This window comes from Enhydra lutris, unplaced genomic scaffold (genome assembly GCF_002288905.1).
Source record: "Enhydra lutris kenyoni isolate GAN:26980312 unplaced genomic scaffold, ASM228890v2 scaffoldscaffold12, whole genome shotgun sequence".
NCBI lineage: Eukaryota > Metazoa > Chordata > Mammalia > Carnivora > Mustelidae > Enhydra > Enhydra lutris.
This window is the reverse complement of record NW_019154096.1, coordinates 3,452,544-3,465,291: the sequence shown is the minus strand read 5'-3', so window position 1 is coordinate 3,465,291 and position 12,748 is coordinate 3,452,544.

Sequence of the window (12,748 nt, the reverse complement as noted above, 5' to 3'; positions counted from 1 at the left end):
GCTCACTGGGGAGTCTGCTTCTCCCTCTCCCTCTCCCTCTGCTCCTCCCCTCCTCCTAGTGCTCTCCTTCTCTCTCAAATAAATAAATAAAATCTTTAAAAGAAAAGAAGAAAACAGGTCATTCGTGAAGAGAAGGACAGAAGTCTGGTGTGAAGAATCTAGTCTTTGACAATGGGCAGATTTGGCTTCAGATATTTTCTCTGCCACTTAGGAGCTGCAATGACTTGCAAGCAATTTTATTTTATTTTATTTTATTTTTTATTTTTAAAGATTTTATTTATTTATTTGACAGAGAGAGATCACAAGTAGGCAGAGAGGCAGGCAGAGAGAGAGAGAGAGAGAGAGAGAGGAAGCAGGCTCCCTGCTGAGCAGAGAGCCCGATGCGGGACTCTATCCCAGGACCCTGAGATCACGACCTGAGCTGAGGCAGCGGCTTAACCCACTGAGCCACCCAGGTGCCCCTTGCAAGCAATTTTAAAATGTCTTTGAGATCTCAGCTCCTCATGTTTAAGAATAATGTCAACTTCTATGTGCTCAATGATAGAGAAGACTAAGTGAATTTACATCTAAAAAATACATGCTATGGCATATGGTATTTGTTTTAAATGTTATCTTTTTTGTTGCTGTTACTCTTCTTCTTCTTCTCCTCCCCCTCCCCGTCATCCTTCCCTTCCCCCTTGACTTCCCCTCCCCCTTGTCCTGCCCCTCCTCCTCCCCCTCCTCCTCCTTGTCCTCCTCTTCCTCCTCCTCCTCCTTCTTCTTCCAACTTCCTCAGGAAGTGACACCAGATATTAGAAATGGCTGTTACCTCTAGTGGCTCAGTGGTGACCTGTCCTTCATTTCAAACATCTTCCTGTCAGAATGAATTTCAGATTATTTGAAGGCCCATACGTTAAAAAGGAATGAAGCACAGTAGAGGAGATAAACCACAAAACAAAGAACAGATCAAAACCACCATGATAGACTCAAATAATGCGGTGAATAGTCATGGCCAAATTTTTGTTTAGCAGAGTCAGCCCTTATCAGAAGAAAATATGTTACAAGTTATATTATTTTAACTAACATCTTCTCAATATAAAGTCTTCCATTATGGAGGAAAGTATTCTAAAATGGCATTTAAATGAATGCTGAGTTCATTTTGAAAGCAGTTTGACTAATAGAAAAATAGAACTTAAACTCTTAGTTCAACTAGAAAATTAAAACTTCTTCATTTTATGCCTATATCTCTTAAGATCTGGTATATACTATGGAACAAAATATTCATTATGGGATCGAGACCTCCTGCAATTATGGGAGAAGTCAGGGAAATGAATTCCGAATGGGAATGGTTGGTAGGTTAGAGAAAGTTCACCAACCAGAGATGAAAGAGGGACCTGGGGACAGAATCTGTGCAGGACTGTGGGCTCTGCTTTTGCTGATGGGTAGCCTTGAAGTGGGAGGTGGAGGGTTGAGGACCTGGCTGTCCCATGTCACTGAGGTGAGCCAGCCAGTCAGCAACAACACGTGGGAGTTTTGCTTCCCTCCTGCCTTCCACATCTGCTAACTTCTCCTGTGGTCAGCTCTAACCCAGAACCATATGAGGAGGGAAATGTGGAAAGTCTAGTCTCAGCTTGGCAAAATTGACACAGTTAAAAAACAAACAAACAAAACCAAAAAACCACAACGAAAAAAAAAAAAAACCAAAAATCAAAACAAAACAAAACAAAACAAAACAACGAAACAAAAAACCCCACATCAATACCTTAAAGGTAAAGTCAGGAAATTCTGTTGATTTTATTCTAACAAATAGGAAAAAACAATTAGGAAAAGATACATTAATCATAACAGTTATACTTAAGTAAATCTGAGACCCATTTTGGGTTCCTGTAAGGAAGCAAATAGTAGTTATAGATACTAATTCTTGCTTGTCATTGGTGTTTCTCCTACACTCTAGTCCAGTCAGAAACTTCTTAAGACTTTCTGATGGCTCGCTTCTATCAAATATAATCTCTTCCACTCGGACTAAGAGTGAAATTCAGAGATACTGTGAAATTAGAAGCACATGGAGTTAGAATCTCTGAGTTCCTCTTATGTGAGTAATACTTGGTATGCCTGTTGGCTTATGCTGCCTACTCTGTAAAACAGGGTAGGCGGTCCTCTGAATCTTGAAATGTTCTGTCTTGAGTTTCATTGTAATTTGCCACAGCTGAACAAATGTAGTCATGGTTTCTTGGTCCCACTATTCCCATTTCCTCCCTCGTCCTTCCGCTGGGAGCTGTCAGTCCATTCTCGCCATCTTATACACGTCAGGTCATGTCTCTTCATGCCTAACCAAACTACAAACTCTCCTGTGAAGAAGCATGCTTTTTTATTATTTTCGTTTCTGACCTTCTCATGTATTATGGTGTCAGGTGCAATATTTTCTCTCCCTTTTCTTTAAGTAATCTCTACACCCCACATGGCGTTGGAACTCATGACCCCAAGATTGAGTTGCATGGTCTATCAACTGAGCCAGGCATGTGCCCCTGGAATATTCTCTTAATAGATTTGAGAAAGGGTAAATGAATCAAACTAAAGCCTCTACGTATATTCTTAGCTTGTGCTTGCTTAGTAAATACACATAGTTGCTTTCTTCTTTAATTTCTGCTTCCTTGCTGCTCTGTAAGTATTTCAAAATATTTGGTCAGGGTTTGTCAGAATCATTGAACTCTTTCAATAGTATCTATTTTTGAGCATCTGTCAAAAAGCTCAGTGTCTTCTAATTATATTTTAAATTTCCAGTTTGATTTACTATGACCCCATGTTGATGCAGAATGAATGTTGGTTGGACACACTTCGTTTTTCTGTTCTTACTTACTTCAAAGGGTAATTATACACAACTAAGGGATTGATTTTCTAGGAGAGTATTCTATTTTAACAATTACCTGCACTTACTCTGTTTTATAAATATTCCTTACTGCTTACTGTTGTTATCCTATTTATGAGTCTTTCCTAGAAATAAATATATAGAATTTTTTTTTCAGATTTTGCACAAATTTGCCATTAGTTGATTAGTTAAACTCATCATTGAGGAAGATGATTTAAGAATTTCTTTCAGTTTGAGTGCCTGGGTGGCTCAGTCAGTTAAGCGTCTACCTTTGGCTCTGGTCATGATCTTAGGGTCTTGGGATCAAGCCCCCTATAGGCTCCCTACTCAGTGGGGAGTCTGCTTTTTCTTTTCCCTCTGCACACACCCTGCCCCCACTCATGCTCTTTCTTTCTCTGAAATAAATAAGCAAAATCTTTCTTTTTAAGAATTTCTTTCAATTATAAAAATGATCAAATTTTAAAATATTTGATTATTTCAAATAACCCTCAAATTTGAGCAGTTAGTGGTATTATCCCTTTGGCTATAAAATCCTTTAAATACTAATTTCATTCTTTTGTTTACTTATGTAATGTATTCAGCTTTCCTGTGTGTGTTCTCTAGACTAATCTAAATTGGAAGAAGGCTTGAAAGGTTAACTTATAGTATAAACCTATGAAGACAAGAAAGTCTTAATCCATGTCGATTTTGCAATGCTCTCTTTTATGTTGCCTATTTCAGTAGTTGCAACTCTTCTAAATTAATTTTACAGAAATCACACCTTGATTCTATTTCTTTCTTTTAGCACAATTTTAAAGAAAAGTGCTATCTTGTCCTTATCAGTAGTAACCTAGCAATATAAAAAAAAATATTTGAAACTATAGTGTAAATGACATGATGATTCATCTAGTGTATGTTCTAGCAAATAATTTATATTTTTAAAAAAATCTCTGTTGACTATCATAGGATGAAGAAAAGAGGCATTTCAAAGGGATCAAAACCTTGTAGTTCATACATTTTTAAAGCAACCAATTCTATAGTTGAGAAAATATTTCTCTGAAAATAGACCAAAGAATTTCTCTAAAGCAGTTGTGATCAGGGCCACTGAAATGAAGTATGGAATCTTTAGCATGTGTGATTTTTTTTTTCCAGTTTTAATTAAATTGACCTTAATAGTGCTAATATGTCCCTGTCTTTAAATTGAGCAGAATTTAACGTGTACATCTTTACAGTAATGGCCTCTTATGAATAACACTTAAAAGTTCTTATCTGCATGCTATGATTTAATGTCTTTATCTTTAGGGAATACATTCTACTTTATTTGATTTATTTCCCCCCCCTCAACTCTAATTCACCAAAAAAATCAAAACTTTGGAGTCTGAGTGGTTATAGAAAAATATGTTAATGTAGATGAAATTGTAGAATAAATGAGGATGTCTCTTAAGATTTTTCTCTTGAAAGAAACTCTGTCACGACCTCCACTGAAAATCACCTCTATCTCCGTGGCTTGAACCACAACCCAAATATGGACGATTCTGCTTCTACAAAACCAACCTCAAACATTCTCCTGTGATTACTGACCTCTCTACTCCTTTTGGACTTGACTGCCCTGGGGAACAGTCAACACTAATGATCAAATTACAGAGACATTTACTCTCATCAAATGTCTCTCCCAGTTGGTTATTGCTTGGTCATCCCTGTGGATGTTGCATGTGTTGTAGACATGTCTACTCCTGGTTATCAGTTGCCCCATTTGCATCCCCATGAAAGCACCTCTGCTGCCAGTGCCAGCTTCTCATCGAGAAGCTTGGCTATTAAATCCCAGGTGCTTTAGCTCTCCCTTCAGGATGCCCCACCTGCCCTGTGATTTCTGGAGCCCGAACCCCTAATGTCAATTCTTCACATGTTCATTGTTTCCTTGGCTAAAAAGCTGTAAAACTGCCTGTTCTGGTCACTTTGGAGAGTCTCATATTTTTAACCCACTGAGCCACCCAGGCGCCCCGGAGAGTCTCATATTTTTATGGGCTCCCTTAGGTACAGAATTAAAATTGTTTTTCTCCTATTAATCTGGCTTCTGACAATTTAATTATTAGACCCCCCCCAAAGAATGTAGAAGGGAAGAAGGAAGAGTTTTCCGTCCTTTCAGTGGATGCTTAGACTTCTATGGATTCAGCTCCTTTGGTTTTGTTGTTTCTTTCTTTCATCTTCAAAAATCAGTCTAGGCACAGAGTATCAGAATGGATAAAAAAACAAAACCCATCTATATGTTGCCTACAAGAAACTCATCTTAAACCTGAAGACACCTCCAGATTTAAAGTGAGGGGGTGGAAAAGAATTTACCATGCTAATGGACATCAGAAAAAAGCAGGAGTGGCAATCCTTATATCAGATCAATTAGATTTTAAGCCAAAGACTATAATAAGAGATGAGGAAGGACACTATATCATACTCAAAGGAACTGTCCAACAAGAAGATCTAACAATTTTAAATATCTATGCCCCTAACATGGGAGCAGCCAACTATATAAACCAATTAATAACAAAATCAAAGAAACACATCGACAATAATACAATAATAGTAGGGGACTTTAACACTCCCTTCACTGGAATGGACAGATCATCCAAGCAAAAGATCAACAAGGAAGTCAAGGCCTTAAATGACACACTGGACCAGATGGACATCACAGATATATTCAGAACACTTCATCCCAAAGCAACAGAATACACATTCTTCTCTAGTGCACATGGAACATTCTCCAGAATAGATCACATCCTCGGTCCTAAATCAGGTCTCAACCGGTATCAAAAGATTGGGATCATTCCCTGCATATTTTCAGACCACAATGCTCTGAAGCTAGAACTCAATCACAGGAGGAAATTTGAAAAGAACCCAAATACATGGAGGCTAAACAGCATCCTTCTAAAGAATGAATGGGTAAACCAGGAAATTAAAGAAGAGTTGAAAAAATTCATGGAAACAAATGATAATGAAAACACAACTGTTCAAAATCTGTGGGACACGACAAAGGCAGTCCTGAGAGGAAAATATATAGCGGTACAAGCCTTTCTCAAGAAACAAGAAAGGTCTCAGGTACACTACCTAACCCTACACCTAAAAGAGCTGGAGAAAGAACAAGAAAGAAACCCTAAACCCAGCAGGAGAAGAGAAATCATAAAGATCAGAGCAGAAATCAATGAAATAGAAACCAAAAAAACAATAGAACAAATCAACGAAACTAGGAGCTGGTTCTTTGAAAGAATTAATAAGATCGATAAACCCCTGGCCAGACTTATCAAAAAGAAAAGAGAAAGGACCCAAATAAATAAAATCATGAATGAAAGAGGAGAGATCACAACAAACACCAAAGAAATACAGACAATTATAAGAACATACTATGAGCAACTCTACGCCAACAAATTGGACAATCTGGAAGAAATGGATGCATTCCTAGAGACATATAAACTACCACAACTGAACCAGGAAGAAATAGAAAGCCTGAACAGACCCATAACCAGTAAGGAGATTGAAACAGTCATCAAAAATCTCCAAACAAACAAAAGCCCAGGGCCAGATGGCTTCCCGGGGGAATTCTACCAAACATTTAAAGAAGAACTAATTCCTCTTCTCCTGAAACTGTTCCACAAAATAGAAATGGAAGGAAAACTTCCAAACTCATTTTATGAGGCCAGCATCACCTTGATCCCAAAACCAGACAAGGATCCCATCAAGAAAAAGAACTACAGACCAATATCCTTGATGAACACAGATGCAAAAATTCTCGCCAAAATACTAGCCAATAGGATTCAACAGTACATTAAAAGGATTATCCACCACGACCAAATGGGATTTATTCCAGGGCTGCAAGGTTGGTTCAACATCCGCAAATCAATCAATGTGATACAACACATTAATAAAAGAAAGAACAAGAACCATAGGATACTCTCCATAGATGCTGAAAAAGCATTTGACAAAGTACAGCATCCCTTCCTGATCAAAACTCTTCAAAGTGTCAGGATAGAGGGCACATACCTCAATATTATCAAAGCCATCTATGAAAAACCCACCGCAAATATCATTCTCAATGGAGAAAAACTGAAAGCTTTTCCGCTAAGGTCAGGAACACGGCAGGGATGTCCGTTATCACCACTGCTATTCAACATAGTACTAGAAGTCCTAGCCTCAGCAATCAGACAACAAAAGGAAATTAAAGGCATCCAAATCGGCAAAGAAGAAGTCAAACTATCACTCTTCGCAGATGATATGATACTATATGTGGAAAACCCAAAAGACTCCACTCCAAAACTGCTAGAACTTGTACAGGAATTCAGTAAAGTGTCAGGATATAAAATCAATGCACAGAAATCAGTTGCATTTCTCTACACCAACAACAAGACAGAAGAAAGAGAAATTAAGGAGTCAATCCCATTTACAATTGCACCCAAAACTATAAGATACCTAGGAATAAACCTAACCAAAGAGACTAAGAATCTATACACAGAAAACTATAAAGTACTCATGAAAGAAATTGAGGAAGACACAAAGAAATGGAAAAATGTTCCATGCTCCTGGATTGGAAGAATAAATATTGTGAAAATGTCTATGCTACCTAAAGCAATCTACACATTTAATGCAATTCCTATCAAAGTACCATCCATTTTTTTCAAAGAAATGGAACAAATAATCCTAAAATTTATATGGAACCAGAAAAGACCTCGAATAGCCAAAGCAATATTGAAAAAGAAAGCTAAAGTTGGTGGCATCACAATTCCGGACTTCAAGCTCTATTACAAAGCTGTCATCATCAAGACAGCATGGTACTGGCACAAAAACAGACACATAGATCAATGGAACAGAATAGAGAGCCCAGAAATAGACCCTCAACTCTATGGTCAACTAATCTTCGACAAAGCAGGAAAGAATATCCAATGGAAAAAAGACAGCCTCTTCAACAAATGGTGTTGGGAAAATTGGACAGCCACATGCAGAAAAATGAAATTGGATCATTTCCTTACACCACACACGAAAATAGACTCAAAATGGATGAAGGACCTCAATGTGAGAAAGGAATCCATCAAAATCCTTGAGGAGAACACAGGCAGCAACCTCTTTGACCTCAGCCGCAGCAACATCTTCCTAGGAACATCGCCAAAGGCAAGGGAAGCAAGGGCAAAAATGAACTATTGGGATTTCATCAAGATCAAAAGCTTTTGCACAGCAAAGGAAACAGTGAACAAAACCAAAAGACAACTGACAGAATGGGAGAAGATATTTGCAAATGACATATCGGATAAAGGGCTAGTGTCCAAAATCTATAAAGAACTTAGCAAACTCAACACCCAAAGAACAAATAATCCAATCAAGAAATGGGCAGAGGACATGAACAGACATTTCTGCAAAGAAGACATCCAGATGGCGAACAGACACATGAAAAAGTGCTCCGCATCACTCGGCATCAGGGAAATACAAATCAAAACCACAATGAGATACCACCTCACACCAGTCAGAATGGCTAAAATTAACAAGTCAGGAAATGACAGATGCTGGCGAGGATGTGGAGAAAGGGGAACCCTCCTACACTGTTGGTGGGAATGCAAGCTGGTGCAACCACTCTGGAAAACAGCATGGAGGTTCCTCAAAATGTTGAAAATAGAACTACCCTATGACCCAGCAATTGCACTGCTGGGTATTTACCCTAAAGATACAAACGTAGTGATCCGAAGGGGCACGTGCACCCGAATGTTTATAGCAGCAATGTCTACAATAGCCAAACTATGGAAAGAACCTAGATGTCCATCAGCAGACGAATGGATAAAGAAGAGGTGGTATATATACACAATGGAATACTATGCAGCCATCAAAAGAAATGAAATCTTGCCATTTGCGATGACGTGGATGGAACTAGAGGGTATCATGCTTAGCGAAATAAGTCAATTGAAGAAAGACAACTATCATATGATCTCCCTGATATGAGGGAGAGGAGATGCAACATGGGGGGTTAAGGGGGTAGGAGAAGAATAAATGAAACAAGATGGGATTGGGAGGGAGACAAACCATAAGTGACTCTTAATCTCACAAAACAAACTGAGGGTTGATGGGGGGAGGGGTGTTGGGGGCGTGGAATTATGGACACTGGGGAGGGTATGTGCTATGGTGAGTGCTGTGAAGTGTGTAAACCTGGCCATTCACAGACCTGTACCCCTGGGGATAAAAAGATATTATATGTTTAATAAATAAAAATAATAAATTTAAAAAAAAAATAAAAGTTAAAAAAAAAAATCAGTCTAGGGCACCTGGGTGGCTCAGTGGGTTAAAGCCTCTGCCTTCAGCTCAGGTCGTGATCCCGGGGTCCTGGGATCGAGCCCCGTATCGGGCTCTCTGCTCGGTGGGGAGCCTGCTTCCTCCTCTTTCTCTCTCTGCCTGCCTCTCCGCCTACTTGTGATCTCTCTCTCTCTGTCAAATAAATAAAATGTTAAAAAAAAATCAGTCTAGTAAATGGATCAATTAACATTATAACTAATCTTCTCATACCTCTTCTACACAAAAATAATTTCTTCCATTAAAACAAAAATAACAATAAGAGGAAACAAATGGCTTAGGAAACCTTGAGCCCACATGTTCCACACCAAGAGGCAAAATCCATCTCCCATGTGGACTCCAATTTTGTATCTTACTACATGTTGGTATGAATGCTTTTGCAGTTGCTTAGTCTTAAATTCTGAGTTCTTTGACTCCTTTTCAAATCAACTGATGAATGTAGTCAATGATTTTTAGTACAGCATCTCCTCTGGTCCTCTCTCTTCTTAAAGTTGCTACCCTGTATGCCTTGTTTTCCCCTGACCAATGCATTAGTTTTCTGGAGTACTACCATGTGTGTGGGCGTGTGCATGCATGAATTTACATTTTGGATCTCGTAGTGACATTATGACAGTGCTTTAAAAACAAGAGAGGAAGAAAGAGAAGATTAAGAGGTATATATTAATGGGCTTAGAGGGAGGAAAAAAGTAAATCAGTGGTCAGACTTAGGAGGTCCGTGACAAACTGAAGAATAAAGCTAGTGTAACATACTATTTTTTCACAAACCCAGGTAGATAAAAACAAAATGATGTCAAAATGACACGTTATTTAAAGGATACTATGGCTGGTGACATTGTTTAAACTAAAAGGCAAACTAGGCTTATAAAATTTTCAGGTAAGGGAAAATACGGAACAGTTAACCAGAAATAGTGGGATTAATTTCATGTAATCAGGTGTTACTGTTTTATGCAGACAGTTGAGAAGATGAGATTATTCTGTTGCTTTGTTTGTATCTGAATAGAATTTTAATATTAAGCTAAAGGTGTAATTGTAGAGTAGTGATTCACAAAGTAAGGATCAAGAGGATTGATGGTGGTGTAGAAGCAAACTTCAGAACTCCGTTAATAATTACTTTAATCTAAATAATAAAGAAATTAAACTTTACTAATATTTAAATGCATTTTGAATTTACTGATTGAAAGTGCTCTCCTATCCTGGTGATATGTGATGTGACCACATATCATATATGTTAAGATGTTTATCATGTTTCAACACCATGATGCTAATAAATACTCCCCCATGTTTGAAAAACAGGAAGGAATAATATATGTCTAATTTATAGTATCTACAGATTATATTTCCTAGAGCCAACTAAGGTAATTTTCACTTGTAAACATTCAAAAAGTTTCCCCCATAAACAGGGTTGTAGTGAACTTGAATCCAATTTACAAATATTCTTATACATGACAAGAATTTGTAAACTTTTCTGATTGAGTACTACTATTAGTTAAAAGTTCAGCATGTGTATTAAATAAGTAGCATGTGTTACTATGCCAGTATATTTTGATACTAAAATATGAAAGAAGAATTTTTAAAAATGATTAAGTATGCAGTATTTTCAATACCCAGCTTTTTGCAATGGCTTTATACTTTTATTAGCTTACATATATTTTTTTAAGATTTTATTTATTTGACAGAAACACAGTGAGAGATGGAATACAAGCAGGGGAGTGAGAGAGGGAGAAGCAGGTTTCCCAGCAAGCAGGGAGCCCAGTGTGGGGCTCAATCCCAGTACCCTGGGATCATGACCTGAGCTGAAGGAAGACGCTTAATGACCAAGCCACCCAGGCGCCCCTATTAGTTTATATCTGAAGGGCAAACTTCATCAATAAAAGTGATGGTTGCAAATCAAAACTAGTTTGTTTTTTTTTTAAATGGGGTGCCTCGGTGGCTCAGTTGTTAAGAGTCTGCCTTCGGCTCAGGTCATGATCCCAGGGTCCTGAGACTAAACCCCACATTGAGCTCCCTGCTTGGTAGGGTGATCTGCTTTTCCCTCTACCTCTCCCACTTTCCCTGCTTATGCTCTCTCTCTCTCTCAAATAATTAAGTAAAATCTTAGAAAACAAACACAAATATTTTGGAAAATGTACTAATATTTTATGCTAATCTCTTGTCATATCCAATTAGATCCCCCTGGTGTTTTCTTCCTCTTAGCATTGAATTGTCAGGTGGCCTTTAAGCTTTGATTAGGTCTCTGCTGTTATAATGTTCAGTCCATGATACAGTTAGAATTAATGTAAGATACTTTTGTGAAGCATAGTTTGGCTAATGTATGATAATGTCATCAAATTCCTACATCTCACTCTTCAAATCTGACCACTTATAACAACTAATAGATAAAATAAACTAGTCAAATTAAAATTAATATTTTCTACCAAATTTATAAAGAAATCTTCAATCCAGATTTAAACATTCTACAAATCTAGCCTTGCTGTCACCCTTTAATTTAGCCACTCATTACAATCCTTCAAACCTTCTGCTGTGCACTCAAGGGGATCTCTTTATCATTCCTTGGTTACATTTCTGCTTTAAGGCTTTGGTTCAAAGTATTCTTTATCCTTATGAGACTGTCTGCACTCTGAGAGCTCTGAGTGTTGAAATCTTATTATCTTTCTGGACTCCCTCGAATGTGTAACCTTTCTTATGAGGTCTTCTTTGATCACACCAACGAGGAGTCAGTCACCTTTCCCTTCTTTATCCCCATGGCTCTTAACATCTTGCATAACAGTTACTTTGTTACTGCTTTGTAGCAAAGTTGTTTATGAATATTTTTCTTCAACTAGAATATACAACCAACAAAACCTTATTACTTGTCATATACCCTTCCACTCTCCAAAAGACCATCATGGTAAATAAGTGTTAGCAAGATGAGTAAATAAAACAAGTATCTATATTACCATTTAAAAATAATGGTTTAGAAGCAAGATTTCTTTGTTCCTTGGAGGCTACAACAGAAATACTAATGGCAATTTTTTTGAACCTATGTCCTATGTAATATTTTGGATACTATTGAAATTGTCACATGTTCTCTCCATGCATGACAATCTTCTTGGTGTGATTTTTTACCTTTTTCAATTTACATTTTTAAAAATTCCTTCAACTTTCTTTATTTCCACTCTCATCTGGCTTCCTACAGGATTGGTTTCCTTTGTATTAAACTTTCCATTTCATTTACTTTTCCTGAGGAGATTTAACCCCTGTGTATAAGTTTACATTATATTAAATTAAGACAAGGGTTCAAAGTTGGGCTTCCTTTTAATTTTTGTTTTTTAAAGATTTATTTATTTATTTTAAAGAGAGAGAGCATGTGAGCAGAGGGAGGGGCAAAAGGAGATGGAAAGAATCGTCAAGAAGACAAACTTCTCCTTGAGCTCGGAGCCTGATGCAGGGCTCCATGACCCTGAGGTCATGACCTAGCTGAAACCAAGAGTTGAATGCTCAACTCAGACATCCTAAGCTTCCTTTTTAAAAGAATGGAATGTCTAATTTGTTGGCATATACTTGCTAATAATATGTTATTTTTTTGTGAATCATCAGTCACCACATCACTCACCACGGCACTCACCATAG